The sequence below is a fragment of the Poecilia formosa genome, unplaced genomic scaffold, assembly GCF_000485575.1.
Source record: "Poecilia formosa unplaced genomic scaffold, Poecilia_formosa-5.1.2 Scaffold5, whole genome shotgun sequence".
Taxonomy (NCBI): Eukaryota; Metazoa; Chordata; class Actinopteri; order Cyprinodontiformes; family Poeciliidae; genus Poecilia; species Poecilia formosa.
In genome coordinates, this window is record NW_006799944.1 from 2,766,500 (window position 1) to 2,788,600 (window position 22,101).

The window sequence follows — 22,101 nt, forward strand, 5'->3', positions numbered from 1 at the left end:
AGACCACTTTCCTGTGATGAAAGTTGCTAATTGTAAATAAAAGTATAAGGTTCATTAACAACCTTCAAGGTGAACAACGTGAGAGAAAATGCAAACTCAAGTTGATCAGATAGACAAGCGGTAGAAAACGAGCAAAATAAACTATTCAAGATGGTCTCCAAGGTCAAGATGCATCATTTTCTGATTACAACATCCGTTTCATTTTGAACCTCAAGAGGCTTTACATAAGAAAACCTTTTAGGGTTTCACTGTTGACAGAAAACACAAAAAACCAGGACTGTAATTTCCTATGATGAGAGTGGGCAATCAGCCATGTTATTAAAATTGGACAAGTGAGACAAAACTGGATATTTCACTTTGAGACCTTTGGCATAAGCTTTATGTTTACGGAAGGAAAAAATGAAGTTTTCAATTAAATGCCACAACACCTACTGTGGGCTGAGTGGGACTGGTTTTGTCCTGGGGCTGCTTTGCTGCATCTGGTACAGAAAACCTCGAAATTGCACAGAGCACAGTGAAGTTTCAAAGCCACCAGGGCATCCTGCAGAGAAACACACTACTCACTGTCAGAGAGCTCAGCCTGTGCTGCAGGTCAAGGGTAGAAGAGGAAAATAAACTGAAACCACTCAAGAATGAGCTGAGAATAAAACCCGGACAATGCACATGCTCTCTGTGAGTTCAGATCAAAATCATATTAGACATCTGTGAAAAGATCTGAAAATTACAGTGGAGATGCCGCCTTTAAAATGCCAGGCAGTTTGCTCAGAAATAATGGCTCAACTTACCTGTTGTCAAGTTTTGACATCTCATACAGAAATTACTTGCTAGCAGTTATTGTTCCCAAAAGGTGCAACCACAAAATATTAAATTATTTTATTTTCATTTAATTATGTGAAGATTTAACTAACTCAGCGATCAAAACCAAAGGTTGATTTAAATTTAAATTAATTCAACTGATTTTGTTAGGTTTTTTTTTTTAAGAAGGCTGGTATAGAAAGTGTCTGCATTTGTACCAAGTGATTTTGTGATACAACATTCAGCTTCATGACGCTGATAATAAAATGTGTTTTTGTTAATGTACATTATCTATACTCCTTAATTATTTGGCAGCAAATTCACAGCTTTCACTTTGACATTTTTGAGCATTTAATCATTCTCTCATTCTGTCAGACACGGCCTCCTTTGCAAAGTGAATCAAATCTGAGGATGTTAATGTTTGACTGCAATGCAATTTTTGACTGCAAACAAAGACAATGGACAAGCTATTTTATCTCAGCTGCATTTCTTGTTTGAGTTATCCAGACACGTTTCAAGAGAAGTGTGATCTTACTGACAGATGTGACATGTTTTGAGCATCTGAGAAAGCATTTACTCTCTTTTTAAACCAGAGAATTATAAAAGCTCTGAAATTTCACAGTGAGTTGATGACAATAGCATCTTAAACTGCTTTTGTAACACACACCAAACCTCAATCAAGACATGAAATCCGTACGGACAAATGTTAGCACTGTTACTGGAAATTGTCTGCAAAATTAAACTAATTCATTACTTCTCTCTTGAGCACATCATTATGTCGCAGTATGATTGGATTCAAACTACGTAGGATTTTTTTCTTCTAAAGTGTGCATATGCGATACTGTATGTACTTCAGGGTATTGAGAATTTTAAAAAAGGCCTTTTCTTTTCAAGATTTTTTTAGAGTGAACAACATCCCAATCTATTAGTGTATGCTCCAATTCCTCCTTTGAGTCACCATCCTGTGTTTAATCGTCGTTTTGAACCAACAGTTAATCACTGACATTAACAGCATCCACATCACCGACCATGCAGTCATCCCAAGTCTCCCTCAGCCGTCCGTCAGATCCGACATGGAGTGAATTTATGGACATAAAGAAGAAGAAAAAAGCAATGCCAGTCCAATTTCCCTACCCCTAACACTCCAACTCACACCCGTCCATTTTACTGTATTAAGTGGTTGCGCAAACGCAGCTCAGTGAATCACCCTGCACTGCCCACATCTTGACCCTAGATGGCAGCCTTCAAATGCACATTATTCTCATCCATTTCCCAGCAACAGAATTCAACAGAAATAAAAATAAAAAAAAGCATGAACAAAACTGAAACTCTAATAAACTAGAAGCTGTTCTTGATCAAAACGAACCGGAGGATTCTGCCTTTTTTTTTAATTTTATTTCAAAGGTATGAAAATATTTAACACAGTAAATCGAGTCAGCGTCATCTCCCTGATAAAAAGCTCAGTATAAGTCATCAACAAAAGAGGGCATCTGTTTAACACATGCACACAGGTTTCTCATTTCTTCTCTCCTCTTGCTTTTCATGGCTGCACCAATTATCACAATGTTAAAAGCTACTCGTGTCTTGGCACAGAACAAGACTTGACAAGATGAGATTTGATTTTCACACATTCATGTCTCCCACTGGGTACTGCAAAGTGGAAGATGAAGAAATTGATTTACAGTCATTTTACTGCAGAGCTGTCGGACAGAGATGCACAATGTACGAAAATCTAAACTTTACATTAAACTAAAAACGATTTGTTATCACAACCAAAGTGGGTTGAGCAGGTCTAAGAAATTGCTCATGATGAAACCAGCTGGGACAGAAATGGACCGTTTTTCCAAACACGAGCTGCAGATGTGTAGAAGTATTTAACCACACATGATTCATCTGTTCTACGTGTCCTACTGAAATTGACCCGGTGATTTGGAAAAGATTTCAAATCTCAGTACACTGAAAGCACAGCAGGAAAATTTGGGCTCACAAGAAAATTCCAATGTGAACTAGAACTGGTCCGCCAGGCAGCACAGGCAAAGCTAATACTATAAAACCTACAATGGTCCAAGCAGATTCACAAACTGCCCTCACTGGTGATATTATTTGTGACTCTGTGTAATATCAGTCACATCAGTAGAATAAGAACTGCTCGGATTAAGGCTTGGATCAGTGTGCATCAGAGTCAATCAGAGTGACAAAGAATTTCTTTCTGCACTTTTTCTTGATTGACTTGCATGTATAGTTTGATTCGTGGAAATTGTTATTATTAATATTAGCCTCTTAAAAAAGGCTACAGTTGAAATGTAAGTCAGAAGGTTTTAAATAGAGAAAGATGGATAAGATTTAATTTTTTTTTTTTTTAAATAAACAAACATAGGGGGCATGGTGTCATTGCTGACACTTCTTGATATTTATTCATTATTTCTGATGGGAGTTTTTTTTTTTTTTTTTTTTACAAAAGTAAAGTCTTTCATTGATGTGACCCAGAGTTCTATATCCATGACAAATTCAATAAATCAACATTTCTGCGTTGATAGGGCAAAGCGTGACAGGTAAGAGACCTGGCGCTATCTGGAGCATCTCCACTAGCCGACCCTGGGCCGAGTCGGTAGGAGTAGCGTGGGAGAAGTTCTCTGACATGAAAAGGTTTTGCCTTCCGTCAGGTTCAGCGTCCATCTGAGTAATGATGACAGTGCGGTGCCTTTTCACTGTGTATAAAGATTGTAAACTAAACGAAAGACAAAAGAACAGAGAAAGATGAAAAGAAAAGCAGAGACATGAGGACGGATACCTTCTTTCTTGTTACAATGAATGGAAGAAAAGAAGCAGAGGTTGGGTATGTCAGACAGCTGAGAACACAAATTAATAAGACGAGTTGAATCAGCTCATGAAAGCCACAGTGTTAAGAGAGGAATGCAGTAATCTAAGGAATTAAAATACTTGGAAAAAACAAAGAAACCTTAGAAAAAGAACATTGAGCTGCCAAACTGTGATTTAATAAAATCATCAGCCTTTCACTGGAAGAACATAGTTCAACGAAAAAAGTAGTCTGAACATCGAAAGAGTAGATTTAAAAAAAAAAGGTTATAAAGTTTGTTTTCACATAGTCAACATATAAGCTTTTTTATATAAAAATAGACTTGATGTGTTTTTTGGACAATTTCAGTGTATAATTCTAAAGACATAACACGCTATGCTTTACCTAATATTTGAACAAAAGTATTGTTCTTTTCTTCAAAAAAGTAGTTCTTGAGTGTCTCTTTCTTCTTAAAAAAATATTAAGTCCAATAACAAAAGAGCTAGTTTACATTTTTGTACACAACAAATCTTGTTGCTACTAGCTTAAACAACAACCATGCTGTATTTACCATACAGCATGGTTGCCTGCGTTGCACTTTGCAGTGGGGCATGAAAAGCTTTTAAAGATGCTTTTGCCCGTAAATGCAAAGAACACAAACTATCATCTGCTTCTAGCAACCAATAGCTTTCTATTGACACATGAGGAGGGATGGAAAAAAAGGACTCGGGTAGAAAGACAGAAAGAAAATGGTACAAGTATAATCTGATTATGTTAAGGTTGAATGTTTTGTTTGTTTGTTTGAAAAGTAACTGATAAGAGAAGACCTTTCTTCTGTTATGCTCTGTAGACTGGCATTATTTGCTTAATAGCGACACCTATTGTTTGGAATATGAACTGTGGCAAAAAAAAAAAAAAACAAGGCAAATACGGCCTGGGTAAAAGCACCATTTTGTTTTTTTGTTTTTTTTGGTGCTTTAAATATTCCCCAGTAAAACTAAATATTAAGAACAGATTTACTATGGTAATTGAAACTAGTGATGGTTTTATCAGTATTACATAAAAGCTGGTTTCTAAAACTACAGAAGAATGAGGTAATCAAAACTGATTATTCAGTAGGAAGAGCACAGATAACGGAGAGAACGATACTCCCAGATAGATCTCCTTTGTGCCACATCGTCACCATACTCTAATCCTTCACAATCTATTCTTATTTTTTCTAACCCCACGACCTTATTAGATATTTAATTGTGAGCATTTATTTGACCAGCACTGTTCCACTAATTTCAACATATTTATGAAGTTTAACGAATAAACAAAGCTGTACTTAAGCACCAACAATGCAATTCCTGAGCAACTATTATCTGAAAAGCTGGCATACGAATGTTCAACTGAGAGACGATGAGTCTCTCAGCTTTGTGGTCGCTCTTCTGTGGATTTGTTTTCCCCTGTTTCTTAAAGGCATCAGTTTCAGAGACTGCCTGTCGCCTGTCAGTTTTTTTTAAGCCACTTACTTTTCAAAAACACTTCCTTTTCTCCTCCTCATGTGCAGTTTTGCCTGAATAAATTTGAAATACACTGCACGTCGTGACAAGATATGTCAAGTTTTTACCTAATGGCTTATAGAGAATCACCTTGTCGGTGCAGAAATATTTTACGTCAGTCAAACTGGAAAACATATGGCAATTTACTAGAAGTGGGAAAACAGATGGGAATAATGTGTCTAAGTGAGAGGCTGCTGCTTCTGCAGGGCATCTAAAAGTCCAATTTAGGTCTGATGGTTTCCTAAGCTATCCTTTGCAGGCATGTATGATTCCCTTAATTAGGTAACTTTACATGGTTGAATGGCTTGCAGGCCAAAACTGGGTGCTTTAATACACAAAAGAAAATACCTTTCTAACAATGGCAATGTAAAAGCACTGAACTGAAAAGCAATGAAAGATCTTTGTATATCAGGCAGTTTTGTTTTTGAGGAAAATATAAGCAAAATAAGAGATGACTTTTTACTTTCACCCTGTACTGCAGAGCTCATCGAAATGGATAACCTTTACACACAGTCTGATTAATGTGGCAACCAAAATCACGGTAATTTGGGACCGTAAGAGCAGATTTATGTGGCTTAATGCGAGGGAAAAGAAATTGTAGATGTGTGTGTTTGTCAGTGGATGCCAGAATAATTTACTCACGACACATGACTAGTCATAATCTGCTGTAGTTGTTACTGGCAGAGTGGGAGCATATTTTATATCCACCAACAGCATGTGGGTGTTCTGCAGCTCATTTACTCTCTTAGACATCTTTGCAGATAAACCGTGTGACACCACCCATCTGCACTATGACAGAAGTGTGAAGGAAGCCCATTTCCACCTGTCAATCGAGAAAGAATTTGCTGTGAAGCTGATCGCTCATTGAAAATGTGAATCCCTTGGCTTGCATCGCGTTAAACATGCAGTGTCAAAAGCAGAGTGTGGTAGGATTACATCTCTTATTTCTTTTTATACAACATACTATTGGGGACACACTTAGGATGATATTTTATAGGTATTTAATGAGTTTTGTCTGAAGTTGTGATTATGAAACAGGCTGCTGCTTTAGGTTGTGAAGAAGAACAAAATTATTTAAAACCTGGAAGCAAGTGATTTGTTTTTACCTATACAGTGCCTTAAGAAGATTTACATACCAAAAAGGCAATACAAATGGTTAAATAAAAGGAAAACAATTCATACAGAGGTATACCAGAGTACCCCAGGGTACTGTACTTGCATTTCTATGCAGGTACAGTACTTTGGAGTATGTCTCTGCGGAAACAAGTGCTAAGTCCAGACTGCTTGGTGTTAGCAAGGACATTATGGGTTACTCTTGATGATGCGAGGGACCATCATTGGTCACCCACTTCAATCTAGTATACCATAGTACACCCTAGTCTAATCAAGCTAGACTAGGAGCAATCTAGAGTAGCCCCTAGCCTATCTTTAGCCCCATCCATATCCCTGCAAAATCTGACCAGCCTTGTGGTCCCTGCAGAAGAAAAGATTACCATCCTCTCCGCCCATCTAACTCTGAATGCTGTCACCAAATTTACTGGATAAAACTTATAGCAACCAAATTAATCTCCATGTCAAGATTACACAGCTTTTCCCACTTACATGAAGTTTTGCTGGGAGAGAAATGCACATTTGTGCGGCAAAGGAAAAAAATGTGTCACTAAAAGCAGTCGTGGCACAGGGCTGTAATTTTCTATAATGTGCTACATCCATCAAGTGGACACATACAAAATGACACTGTCAGCTCTTTGGCAAAAAGGTGGTTGTTAACAAAGCCGTATGTGCTGGATTCACGATCCCTCAAAAGCCTTTATCTTCTTTGGCTTCCTCCGCCTCTCCTCCCTGGAGGATGCTCAGTAAGTGACAGTTCAATACCTCCCTTCATATGCACTCAAACACATCTATGCACACACACACCCATGGACCCCCTGCTCCGTTTGCCCCGAAGAGGCAGGAAGACTTCTGCTGTGTAGGGTACACTCCTCCATCTGGAGAGAAGTAATTATTATCAGGCTGTGGGATGGAACTGCAGGTACACATGCTCAGGCTTGCACACAGCTCCTTTCAAAGTGAGTTTTTACTCCACCAGTTCTTACAACTCCCTATCAATCACTATTTGCCTATACATTACAGTAACAGCGGTGTTAATATGGTTGCAAAGCCCATCAAGCTAGGCCCAATACGGCATTGTTTGACCATAAAGTTATAGTTGAAAGAGGCAGAAAGTTAATGCAAAGCTGATAAGAGTTTGCACAGTCACAGAATCTAATTGGCATGCATGTGTGAAGTGGGGAACAGTGTGTGTTGCACATCGCTCTAAACAACAACACAGTTATCACCTATCTGATTCCTAGCACACTGTGTGTAAGCACACGCCCACACGCTGGTGAACTGCCTCCGATTGTTCTGCGAGAAATACCAACACAGAGCAGCAGCATCACAAAGACACTTGTTTTCTCTGATAAGGGGCAACACTTTCACAATCTGTTTGCAACAGATCTTTGCAATTCCAAACAGAGCTGAAAAATGAACTCGCATACCTGAAATCAGTTGTTCATTTTTTATCTTTGATACTCGGCCCCAAGCAGCTCTGTGCAATGTTCCCAGCATGCAGATGACTGATGATAAGCACCATGCATTGTCAGACGAGTCAGAAGAAACGGAGTCAGAAGATGGTGCTAATTAAAAATAATGACCTACGGGCAACGTTTACATCCCAAACACCTGAGCTGCTCATTTGTACTGATTACCATAATGCCTTGGTTGTAAGATTCAGTTACTACAGTGTTTTGATGCAGTAGCACGACAAAGCATCTCGGCAATATCAGGGCTAAAGTTGTGAAGAGGGTTTAAAGTAATCACAGGTTAATATCCCATGCTTAGACCATCTAATCAAGCACTGTTTAACACTTCATTTAAAAATGAAAATTGAACTGAATAAATACAAACTTTCAGAGAAAATGACGGTTCAGTTGAAGTCACCCAAACTTGCTGAAAAAGGAGAACATCAATCATACAAGCAGCCAAGAGGTCCATGTAAACCGTGCAGGAGCTGGAGAGATCCACATCCGAGTCTCTTTAAGAAGCTCCTGCTCTTTGAAACGCTCCACCGTAAGCATGTCATCACTTTAACAACGTTCCTAGCAGGGCTGCACAGAGTAGTTTGTGTGATGCAAAGTTCTTCCAGGTGTTTAGTAATAGCTGCTATTACTGAAGCTGAGGCACTGAGAGACCAAGCGTTAAAGCACCCGTGAATGGTTGCCACAGAAGAATAAACGATTTCTCAAACATGCATGGAAGAAGCAAAGCAACAAGCTAGATAAGCTTTTGGTGAGGAAATAAATAAAAAACATTTTACACAATACCTCACCGCCCCTTTAAAGCCAAAGGATGGAGGAAACTATGACGATGACTCTCATATGTTTACTGTTCAGTTGAAGAAGTTACTGCACTAACCTTTTGATATCTCTACAGCTGTTCTTGTATGGCTTGTCATTTAGGCCGATGAATCTGCCTCAACATTCCTGTGAATTTCAAATTTAGCTTCCAAAGACTTTGATTCATTTTATCCTATTTTTAAAGAATAAATGGAAAGCTCCCCTACAAATACATGGCTCATTTTAAACAGAGGTCCGGTTTTAAATATGGGACCTGGAGCTGCATAATGTGCCGCTCTTTTCTATACGTTTCCAGACCTGATAATGTAGTGGTGAGTAAAATTTGATCTCAGTCAACATGAAGTCGTCCAGAGTACTTACAAGCGCATCACAGTACGATCAGAAGCCAACTATAAAGAATTATTGTGATTTTTTTAACTATTTCAAATGCCTGAGGGTTAAAAGAGAGATCACAAGAGATTAGTCAGTTACAGTAAAGCCTGCAGCACGCTCTGTTCGTGTGTAGGTGTATGGAAATTACAAAAGGGCATTCATGCACCAGCAGTTGCAGCACTCGGTGTGGCACAATTATGGGCACTCTCTCTTCGTTACTGTAGATGAATAATGTACAAGAGCCACTGGTGGTCTTTGAAAAGACAATCATTTTCTAGTACCAAGTGCTCCCTACCCCACATAGATCCAAATAAATTATTTGATTATAATACATTAGCTTGAATTATACAGTTTGTGATTCTGACTGACGGCACTTTGAGGAACGCCTATTTTATGGGTTTTCTTCGCAATGCATATAAAATGAAGTAAACAAGTTTATAGGCAGAGCAGCTAATGCAAGTTGTTTTATAACTATGATACAATTACAAATGACTTTTTGTAGGAAAAATATAAATATTTATACTTGTAATTTTTTTTTCTAATTGCCAATTACATTGTAGGTCATCATTTAATAAATTACTTATTGAATTGTAGCACTTTTGTACTTATGTCTCATAAACTAATGCAGATATAAAAAAGTGAAACGCTTTTCACCCTCATTTAGCAAGCAAGCATACTAATATGGTGTTTTAAGTTTCAAAATAGCATTTTATATTAATGCCATGTCATGTTTAACAGACAAACAATAAATGAGTATATTCTGTGGATCAGTGATAAGCCCGACAACACTTAGACGTTAAAAATCAACTCACTTTTCTTCCAGTCGAAGGATGACTGATCCACAACAAGCTTAAATGTCAAGCTTCTTTAAAAATAAAACACGTGCTAAAGTGTGTGTGTAAGGTGGTGGAGGGAAGTGGGGTTCCTGTGCTTCAATTCTTTGCTCGTGAAAGGAGATAAGCGTGACTAAGAAAATCTCTACTGTCCCTGTGAGACACACCCGTCTCACAGGGACAGTCGATAGACTGAGGAAAGGATTAGAGAGAATTGTGTGAGGTGAAAGAGGAAAGAGTGAGAACAAGAATAGTCAATAAGAAAGAGGGAAAAGGTTTCTGCAACGAAGAGAAGCATAGTCACTAACATGGATGCTATAAGAGATAAACAGCTGAGACAAATCAAATGTAATTACAAGATTGCATTTGATCTTGTAATATATCACAAGGTTGCGTATTTTTAAATGGCTAACCATCTAAACACCTCAATAAAAAGGCATGTGTTTATTTTCTTCTGTGTGACATTAACCGTTAAAGTATTTTATGACATAATTAAGTATAAATCAGAGCACCAACAGTACTGCATCATTAATGCCTTGCAAGAATCAACCCAAGGTGGTTTTTTTTTTAAGTTTCTACAATATCTCTGGTAAAAAATCTGTACTAATGTATGGGTTTGAGAATGAAGGGAAGTGTTATGTACCACTTCCACAGAGGACTGTGCGGTATCAGAGTGTGACGTGCCTCGGGTTGGGTTTAAGGCTGCCTTAAATGCTGCAGCATGCTGTAGTGTAGAGGTTATCTGGGCTGTGGCAGAGCAGCTGTGTGAGTGGAGAAGAAATTGTCACCAAGATGAAAGACAACCCATGTAAAGCTGAGTCAAATATGCCAACCCCTGCTGGACTACCTCTGAATAACAATTTGCTCCGTAGGGAAACAGGCTCTTAAAGGTGGGAATCACTTAAACGGTGCTTCAAGTCACTTAAGACGAGAACATATAATCACTGGCTTTTTACGTTTTCAAAATTGCATTTTATGAAATCTTTTGTTCTGGATCCAATTCTGTCTGTTCTTTGTAACTGTCCAGAAAACACATGTAAATAGTTAATGAAGAGTTCTCCTTACATACAGCACTGTAAAACAAACAAACAAAAAACATTTGACCTTTATTTTATTTTAACAACTTAGCATCAAACAAAGATAACAATAAATCACAGTTGTAAAAATCCAGAAGATCCTCAAGACTTTCAGGAACATATTATGTAGAGTGATGGCATGAGGAGGCAGGGAATAAGGAGCTACTTCTTCAATTTAATTTCTATGTAAAAATTATGTCCTGAATATTTTAGTCTTCACTGTGCCACTTAAGTTATTTTACACATTTGAGTTGCTTATGCTCCCTTGAATGAACATCCGTTTAATCTGATCATATTCAGCCTGCGTTTTGTATTTGGAGCAGCAGAAACAAGTGGAAGGCCATCTGTTTGCAACAAGAGGAGTCCATCAGTGAAGTCGCCTCCTGAGAAAAGTGACGTGATTGGGCCTTTTTCTTTCGATTGACACTTTTTCTCTCTGTAGACTGGAAGATTAGTGCAGGACCCACCTGGTAATACCGCCGACCCACAAGTCCATGTCAGCCCAGAGCTCAAAGACGTGTACACACACACACACACACACACACACACACACACCAAGCACACAGAAATCTATAAATTCCAGATTAGCTTTAGTGCTTGCCGATCTAATCTTCTGAGTCAACAGAGCAATGCAGACATGGCTCAGTGTCAGAAACCAACATAATGAACAGTCACTCATTTCAACCTGGTGCAGCAGCCGAGACTTCTGACTTGCCTTTTTTTTTCCAAAGCAAAATCCCTCTTTCTTCAGCTCTCTGTGTGACACTAAGAGATCAAGCATAGAAACCTGAAGTAAAAACTTGAAACAGAAAGGTTTTTAGTTTGATGTTGAAAATGTAACACAATTCTACTCTTTTTCTAGTAAAATCACAAAAACACGTGGCTTCAATAAATCATTTTAACACAAGAAATCTAAAACTATTAAAATCTTAAATCATCTATGAAGGAAATTGTATTAGACAACGATCTCTACTTGAACTAAACATGTGGCCTAACTTACTAAATACTAAATGTCGTTTTTCTTTCAAAGACACCGCAGCACCAACTTACTATCTGGCACACGCGTTTAGGATTTACAGAAATATTGTAAACTTCTTTTCAGGTTTAAAGCAGGATATAACCGCATTTGATTTTTTTCAGTGAGATGATTCTGGAAGGACCTCTGAATACTGCTGGCTTTCAAACTTCTTAAAGACGTCCCATCCACTTCCAAAACAGTTGAAATCAGAGCAGTTCAGACATTCAAGTCCTAAACTGTCCAAGTTACCATACTGTGGGTCAGCGTAGCAAACCTAGCTCCACAGCCCTGGGTGTAGATTTAATGGCGATCATTACAGCCTAACAGTCTACACCGGGTAACACGTATCAGGATCTGCTCATCCTCAAAGCCCCGGGCTCGTGGCATCAGACAGCGGAGCTTCAAAGCCACGGTTCAAAGGTAGCGCGCTACACAGATTTTTAGATCAGCAGCTCTCCATTCAAACACATTTACACAGACAGAAAATATTTACATTTACATAAAAAAGATCATTCCATATATAATGACAGCTGAATGTTTAGTTTGTACTTAATACGAGCTCTGTAAGAAAAAAAAAAAAAAAAAGGACAATCTTAATGGATCCTGCATAAAACCAATAGGGAGATATGCCAGAAAGAAAATTAGAACATTTCTATGAAGCATAATATCGAGCTTGAACTAAACTCAATCACTCAGCAAAAGCCAATTATGTTTCGCTGGTTTCCACTTTGATTACAGGATGAGACGGTGAGCTCAGCAGGGGATAGTGACAGATTAACTGAGTTAGAAGGTAGTCATTAATCCAGGGAACGCTTTCAGGGTTGGTGAATGCGTGCGTGTGTGTACGTGTGTGTGTGCGTGCGTGTGTGTGTGCGTGCGTGGAGGGGCTGAAAGAGGTTGTTTTCTGCCGAGTTTAAAACATGTATAAATTACCCTGAAGTTCGCTTGCTAACCATAGGGAGGTATATTACTTCATAGTATCTACACTGATTAAGTTTAGATTTAACAGCTGATTTTTTTGTCTTTATCCTGAAATGTATCACTTGTATGCTTAATGCTGAATTCACCACTCAGCAAGACGATGCCTAATTTCTGATGTTTGACAGTAAAAGCCAAAAGCTCTGTGATCAGTACAGAATGACAATGTGGTTTTCAAGGAATCCAGCGTAGATAAAAAATACAACATAAAACGTATTTGATGGAGCACACACAAAAGAAACAGTCATTTAATGTGGGCTGTCTGGTGGAGGCTGTTTTGGAGTGAAGCATGACCGAGCATCGCTCAGTGCATTTTTGTCTGCTCTCCACCTCTATTCCTCTCTGGGATGAATTAGCAGAGGAAATTCAGAGCAAGGCCGCTTAGAAAAAGGTTTTAGAGGAGCTTTGATCAGGAACCCATGCCGGTAATCTGACAGATCCATAAGGGGAGCAACTGAAATAATGTCCGTTTGTGAGAGGCTATATTTGGCTTCGTCATGTCACCATGTCGTGTTTGTGAATTGCTCCACCCTGCGCTGACGCTTAGCAATGCAAAACATCCCCCCTCTTTACATACTTTTATTGGAAAAAATGAAATCCATGTATCATTTTCTTTTTATGAAAGCCTAATAAATTACATGAAAGTGTCTGTTGTATTTTTATTTTTTTTGCTTCTCCAGTAAACTTGAAAAAGATCCCTCAACTCAACAACTCAGCTCCATCAGTTTGACATAATGAAAAAGACTAACTTCTTACTCATTAGCACAAACTTGTGTTCTTTTACATTTCCATTTCACCAAATGATCCAGGACTCTTCAAGGGAAACAGGCAATTACAGGTATGCAATATTACTTCAACCTCTCATAAAATTACCTGGAGAGAAAAAATGAGAGATAAATGTGTCTGGAGACAATCACACTGAAAAATGTTATCTGTGAGAAAGAAGGAGGAATGGAAAAGAACAAAAAAAGCTATCCAAGTGTATGCGTTATTGTCTGGCATTTTCAAAATGAGAAAAATAAAGTTGTGTAGGATGTGGTATTTCATCTACACACAACAAAAAATCTGCCAGCCTCTTGTTTTCTTTTCTTTTTTTTTCTATTTTTAGCTGTTTAGCCAGACAACGGCAGCGAGAGAAGGCAAACTCACAAACAGTTCAGAACAAGTTGGCAAGCTGCAACAAAACAAGTCAACTGGAGTCAAACAGCAGCAGCACTGACGGGTGTTTTTTAAGGTCAGAAAGCACCGTCCCATCCATCCCACATGTTCATACCGCTTCCACAAATAATGGCTCTCAGGTCATCGGTGGTCATTTGTCAGGGAGGCGAGTTCACAAAGCATTGAAGACGGCAACAAAAGTAAAGCATGCAGCCTTGCTTTCGTTGACTTTTAATGGTCAGAGTTCAACGTGGCCTTTCAATGTGCCAGCTGGAAAAGTTCACCGTTCACATCAATTCTCCAAACGCTGGATAAGGTCTTCTTAGCTAAGCCACAATAAAAACAGAGGTATTGCCCTACTTCTCTATGTGAGGAGAAAATAGGCAACACACTTTAATTTGCAACACCTTCAAATATCAAAAGTACTTATGGCTACTCAGTTCTCAATCTCCTCCTCTGTCTCCCATACACACAAAAACAATCCCATAGAAACAAGTGCCTAAAGAGGCTTTGCCTCCTCAGCAATTTCTCCCGCTATCCAACACCTCCCACCGTGTTCCCCATTTAAACAAACCCTCCATGACACTTCAAACTGTTTCCAAAGCTACTGTTGCCACATATGTCAGTCAACTCCTACTTCAACGCACATGCTCAAACCATCACCACCATCAAATAACCTGCTTACTTTCACCCCCGGTCTGCCGCCAAAAAGGTGGATTAAGCCGATTAAAATGTTGAGGACTTAGCTGTGCAGGCATGCCGCCAGCCTATAGTCTCAGATTTGTTGCAACTCCGCTTCTCTGGAGTGATAAGTGAAAGTGAAATGAAAGTCTCAGGTGCGCGCATGATGGTTACAAAGAGACGCCAATTACAGAGTTTAAATGAGATTCATAGCGACCACAAAGGAAATGACGGGAAATAAAATCTTACGGCATTCCATCATGGTTTGTTTCTGGAGGTGCTATGCTGCTGGTTTGCTTTTTAGTGCTGAGGTTGAACGTAGCAAAGGGAGAGATGTGCCCAGAGATCACATATGTCTTTGTCCATCTGCCATCCACTGGCCTTTCTCCAGATGGCTCTTGTATTTCCCTTTAGCACTGGCTCCTTAATTTACCTTAATCATAATGAGCTCTACTCAATACGTCAATGATTTACAAGCCAGCAGTTGCTCAGCCTTGTCGACTCTTTTTTACAAAGTATGCCTATAGGAAGAATTAGAATAAATACTAGACAAAATTCAACATAGTTTTCAGATTCTCTTAGTGCCTTGCGTTCACATCAATTGAGCATTTTATCACATCAAAACTATAATATCCACCGCTTTTAATGTGTTTTATAGGAATTCTATGTGATAGACCGACAAAAAGTAGTCCATATCTACAAAGCAGAAGGAAAATCATACATGATTATCAGATTTTTTTCCCAATAAAGTAAAATCTGAAGTGTTGTGCCTCTCTAATCACCTATCTAGCCTTCCTAAGTCAATACAATGTTAAGCCACCTCCCACTGAAATTACAGATACAAATCATTTGAGGTGAGTCGAAGTCTGCTTTGCACAGACTGATTAGGTTTGCACATACGCCTTAGTAAAAGACTGAAGGAGGATAGGTAGATTCTGTGAAGAGCCATGTCTTTTTTGATAGTCTTGATTCAGTTACATTTAGGTCTGAACTTTGACAGGATGAAGGTTTCGCTCTGTTTAGCTGTATTCCTTGTACCTTACAAGGTTGTTAAGGGTAAGAACACACTTTTACATATGTGTTGCCAATCTCTCACTAGAGAGTGACAAGACAGAATCAACAGATTCCCCCACCTGAGGTGTGGATCTCTGCAGCTCTTCCAGAGCTACCATGGACCTCTTGGCAGAGTATCTAGTGATGCTCTTTGCCTGGCCTCTTCATTTAGTTTGTGTCATCCTCTTTTCATTTTCAGATGAAGGAATGAACAGTCCTCTGTGAGCTGTTCAAAAGTTGGAATATTGTTTTGCAACTCAACTAGGTTTCAATCTTTAGCTCGGTTTTATCTCTGACCTATGTTCTTGGTCTCCACAACGTTTCTTCATTTCTAAAGTCTGCTGTGATCAAGCAGATGTAATGTATTACTTCACAGGTCGGAGTTAGCTAGCTAGCGAAGACTTCACAGTTGCTGTCACTAAGTTTTTTGACAGCTGTATCCTTCTGTTTCTGCAGGGATCTACACTCAGTGTTCTGAATATTTATGCAATTTAAAACCACAACATTCTTTGTTTCACACACATACGGGTAAACTGATGAAGCCATTTGCATGATCTGAATCATAGGCACTGATTCTGTGGGTGCTTCGGGGTTGGAGCACCCACAGAGATTCCCAGAAACCCACGCGTGCCAGGCAGCTTACATCTTTATTGATTTGCTAATGACCACAACCACGAGTCATGCAAGCATGGTGATCACCCACCAGCAGGAACATAAATCGGTGCCCACGATCTGAATCAGTGTCAACCTGAGTTTGTTTGTCCTTCTAATTCTAAGACGAGACACAGAGACAGATCTGATCCTAAAACAGCACGTTTGAGTGCTGATGCCATTTGCACACGCTGAAACCATGCACTGTGTGCATTTAGGGAAGAGTCTGCTATTACATACCGTACATTTAAGAAAGTTAAAACCAGGGCAAATAGCATCACATTCCAGAGCTGTATGCATTATGCAGATTGCTTGGATGTATTGTTTAGCAAGAACAATGCAAAAATAACACATCTTTTCAAAGAAAATAAATGCAAAATAGCATCTTTGGTGAGGCACACTAAAGAATCTCTGGCCCTGTTTTCGGTTTTGCTGTGGGTGAGATAAGGGACTGATAGTTGGTGGGCTTGTGTGGGAGCAATGGAGACAAACAAGCAGAATTAGGTGAGTAAGAAGTCACTCAAAAAATAACAGACACATTTTTTCATTTCTTAATTAAAATAGACGCACTGTAGAATATTTACAACTTGATGCATTTATCTTGACTTTTTGCTCATTGTCTCTGAACAAATCAATAAAGGATGTATCATTGCATTTAATTATAATAATGTTGAGATTATTAAATATTGAGATTTTGTAATTTAAGTTTTAGTCAAATGTTGATATTTTTTAATTAATCTCTGATCACTTTGGAGTCTGTTGTGTTTATAGATTAAGAGGAACAGTGTAACCTGATTCAAAAGGAGGTGCAAATTTCCTCCAAATACTTGACTTTCTGGGTATACTGGCTTCTACATGTATGCAAGCAGTCTGCTTTGTGAATCACTTTAGAAAACAAAATGCAGACAGTAAGAGCAAAACAGCTGTAAACTATGAAAGAGATTGCACTGCTTTGGGAATTCTCTCTATACTGTAGATAGCTGAGTTTCAGATCTTCTAAGAAATCGGGGTAAATAATGCATCATTATATACAGACAGATCCCTGAAAAAAAATCAATAAAACTTTGTGGGGGGGGGGAGGGCTCAGTGATGAAAACTAAATAAACATGCATTATAACTCTACCTAGCAATTGAGAGTCTTGAAAAAAAAGCTTGTCCAAAAAGATGACACCAAACCAGCCCTTCATCTTTACAGACACGTCCTGGTCCTTAAAATCCAGGAATAAGAATGCAAACTAGTTAAAACACTGTTTGCTGCAGCTGCCTGGATCATGTTGAAAGATGTCTGTCTTCACTTGTCCTTGAATCATTGTCTTGCCAGGCAAGAGTCACTTCAGGCTTTAAAGGTCAAGTTTTCCTACAGGCTTCATTAGACTCAACAATGACAACAAACACTGGAGGTTGTACAGTATTACGTACATGCCAACTGCATGTCAGAGTTTAATCATTTTAACAGAAAACAACCCATATTTTACATCTCTACAATTAGGCTTTAGAGAATCAAAGTATTATTTGAAGCAGTAGCATGCCTGCTCTTGCTATTATGGAGCCACCAAAAAAGTACATTTTCAAGTAAAACTTTAGAGCACTTAATAATGTTATGTGTGAAAGCACTTTGGCAGGAAAAACAAAAGTAGAAAGGATAGAAAGGCCTGTCCTTTGTTTCCAGAGGAACCAATGTGACTCTTTGATCTTTTCTGCTTTCTGTTTCATTAAGTAAAATCACTTTCTGTTGTTCATTATAATGAGATTCTAACTAAAATAACCACCCAGCATCAGCTTTATTTTTCAAGGGGAAAGAAAAGTATCTCGCACAACAATGATAGTAATAATAGTTGTCTTAAACATTTTTCACTTCCCAATAAGCTTTCTTCCTGTAGAATGGTGGACATCAAATTACTTGGAAATGAGCATGTAGCCTTTCCCAGATGTAGAGGCTTTCCAGTTGGGGTTTTAATTACTAGAACTAAAACAAAAAAACAGTAAAGATTTAATAAGACTTGAATTTTCAAAGACCTGTCACAAACTCCAAAAAATGAGAAAGTTAAGATTAATTCAATTTGATTCACTTTGGCTTAAGTTGTGTTTGAATTTAATCAAATTTAATGTAGTAATTGTGGATGTTTTTTTTCTTCATAAACATTTAATGATGTGGTGAGAACTATAATCAGAGATAACACAAAATTACAGTAAGCTTTTGTATCTAATGTAAACTTTTTTTTATGTTGAGATCACAGTTGGGCCTCGATTTAAAGGCCGTGTGTACACTGGAGTAATTTTTAATTCTTTATTTTACTTTACCAACATGAAGGAAATTAAAAGAAACACATAATTAGCAGCAGTGAGTCTAATCAGAGCAGATAACAACCAATGAGCAAGAGGAACCAAACAAGCCTTGGGAGCCTTTGCTGTCCTGTTTTCATGCTGGGAGAGAACACAAGAGAGGAAAAGCTGTCTGTCTTCTGGCCTAAAAGGTCCCACTGATGAAGCTCATTATTATAAAACTGAACTGTGAAGCTGTGAAAGCCTTTAACATTACCATCCCAAGAATCCATGCAGAACACACCAGGCAAACCAAAACAACATTTCACTTGTTTGGTGGGTTTATTTAAAGGTCTCTGTAAAGCACAGATGGCTCGGTGAACTGCAGGGCTTTCACATGGAAGGAGGCAAACAAAGACGAGCTATCACACGTTTAATCTCTACAGATTTTTATAAACAAAGAAGTGAAGTTCCAGCGAGATAACAACAGCTACTTGCAGGCGGTATAAGAAAAGATTTAGATTACAACAGAAAATCGTGTAAAACCTGGTAAAAGTAAAACCGCCAACAGGGTGAGAGCAACATGCAGCCCACTACTAGAGTAACTGGGATCAGACAATTTCACCTCGATTGGTCCTGACAAGTAAAATTATATTTCTTAAGAGTAATAAACATAATATAACCACTGCCATGTCACTAACAGTCTACAACGCCACTGAGTGAAAAAGATTCAAAGTTAAGTAGTGTCACTTCAGGTAATGTGTCTAAGATTAAAATGAAAAGAGGAACAAAGATGTAAGACGCTATTTAAAAGAATAAAGTTCTTTTTTTCTGCAATATGTTGAGACATGTTTGCAATTCACCAGAGGTTCCTATATAATTCACTCAAAGTTGAATAGTTGATGCACGATTCCTTAAAAGTATTCATGACTCCTGAAGATGCAAAAACCAACTAGTTTAAGTGAAAGGTCAACAATGTTTTCTGCATACAACACTGCGACAAACATCTGACCACAGCATTTCGGACAGAGCTCTGCTGAAATAGTACGACCCAGACCTGGTGTCGAGAAGGGGAGGCGAATGCATCTCTGCAAATAAAATGATGCAATGATGCAGATCTACGTCAGTGGGAGCTGATCTCTGCATTTCGGAAGAAGCACGTGGAACCTTTTAGGCTCTGAGAGAGGCTAAGACTTTTAGCAGAAAACAGGAAGGCTGAACAGACTCCTGCAAATTTGCTGTCTTAGCCTTTTGAGCTTTCAACTTCTGTCTGTCAAGGAACTTGCTGTAATTAGAAATATTATCATTCTAAAGAAAATGTCATAGTTCTCCTTTGAAAACACACAGAGCTCTTGTGCTAGACTAACTGCTCTGCATTTTATGTGGCAACATAAAATGATAAAAGGTAGTTTAAAATGGCAATTCTGTAATCATTTTGATTTAAGATTTTGCAGCAGCTGCTCATATATGATAAGTCACTACTATTCCTAATATGGAAAAAACTAAGACAGGCTAAAAATAAAAATAGACCCAAGTCAAATTCTCGATTTTAGATAAAACTACATGATTCATATATAGATCTTTTAGTTCACAATTAAATCAAAACGAAAAATCTTAACCTTTGCAATCACTGTCAAAATAATTATAGTATGCTGCTGTTTCTTTGGTATAAATATCTAAAAGGTGGAAAAAAAGAAACATACATTTGCACCTAAATGTCAGATTTTGTAGAAGCCCAGAGGGAGTTTCTCTCCCTGGAGCTTTTTAATCCCACTCTCCATACCTGCCTTTGACTCTAATTCCCATCCAGTATGATCTCTCAGTATTGGATTTTTTAAAATGCCTGCAATTTTCCAGTTTTTCCAATTTCTTTGCACCACCTTCTGCCTTATTGATTCAGTCACACACAAGATTGCATAGAACCGCACAAGTGAGCGAGCACACTCAAGCACACAGACATTGTAATGATTTCAAAGTAATGATTAGAGACTAGCTTGGTATTTCAGTATCTTGGCTTCATATCTAAGCAACACAAACCCCAGCAGACCTCTCTCAGCCTATCCTCCATCACACAGATACGGTACATAAATCCAGGAGACACAGACAAAACATGCACTATTTTTTAAGGTATCTGACTTACATTTTTAAAAATCTGTTTATGCACATCTGAAACAAAAAACTGCAGTAATGCCCTATAGTCAATACCACTAAAATATCAGTACATGTCCAAAATAGTACCAGTTAGTGGAGCACAAACCAAAAAGCAGAAATGGATCTCAACTCTCCATCCAAGCACATCTCTCTCAACCCACTCAACTCCCAGCTCAGATGTTGCTGCCAAATATTAACCAGCTTCAGTTATGCTGACCTTGATCCATAAACATCAGTGAAGTTCCACATTTCAAAAATAGAGCCGATGGAATCCTGGAGCCATCACATTTTACATTTACAGAGAAGTTTGGTTTTTCCTCCAGCTACCATGAAGAGTTGTTTTCCACATGGTGCAGAGACGAAAGAAAAAGAAACGCAATCAGGAGCTAAAAATACGGCAATGCTGTCAATAACTGAATCTGCATGAGAACATATTTCACAACAATTTCCTCAAGTTGTAAGTGTAATTTTATAACCGTCGACAAAGTTCAAATAATTCCAGTGTTTAACCAAAGCAATATTCCTTCTGTAATGTGAAGGGATTGTCAAACTGCTAGGAATATCAGTGGACATGTAGGTCACTGAATTTAACAATTATATAAACAACTTCCATGTTTAAGAAACCTGAATGACTTCACTGGGTCAGTAATTTTATCAGCTTTACATAACCACAAATACTTCAGAGAAAAACTATTATGATTCGATTCTGCACAATCGAATCATAAAATCAGCAACTGCAGCTAAAAATCTGTTAAGAAATCAATCACGTAATGTCTTGAATGATTGCTCAGTAACATACTACCCTCTCTACCATACCATTAAAGATCCAGGGGTCATTTTAGTTATGACAGCAAGAACAGGAACTATAATTTTCATCAGTCTTAGACAGATAACAGGTTTGATGCTCTGAGAGCAGGAGGGGAAAAAAACTCTCACCAGTTCCCAATCATTCCTACAAAACTTCAAACTTCCCTTGGAAAGTAACACTAAACTTAAACCTGGCTCTGGTGATTTTGATTAACTTCCAAGGCAGCAGATGATTAAAGATGGAGTAAAATTGGGAAAATAAAAATAAAAAAACAATCAAGAAGTCAACCCAGAAAGCCTGTTTAGAAGTCAAAAAGAGGTCAAATGGCTAATTAGGTTGTACGAATTGATACAAATGAGGACATTAGAGTCCGTATAAACAAACTGACAAAGTGACATAAATGATTCTTTTAAACTCCTCAACTCAGCAAACCTCCTAATCCTTCCCAAAGCCTTTACACCCTCCTACGTGAGATGAAGTGTTTCCTGTCCCATTTCCCTCCCTGCACCCCGGGTCATGGATTGAT

At 38.3% G+C, this 22,101-nt stretch overlaps 1 protein-coding gene across 9 annotated transcripts in view; it reads right to left on the reverse strand.

Annotated features, from left to right (window-relative positions):
• trpm3 (transient receptor potential cation channel, subfamily M, member 3) overlaps positions 1–22,101 on the reverse strand; it is a 141,700-nt gene that overhangs the window by 119,330 nt on the left and 269 nt on the right. The window lies entirely within an intron of this gene.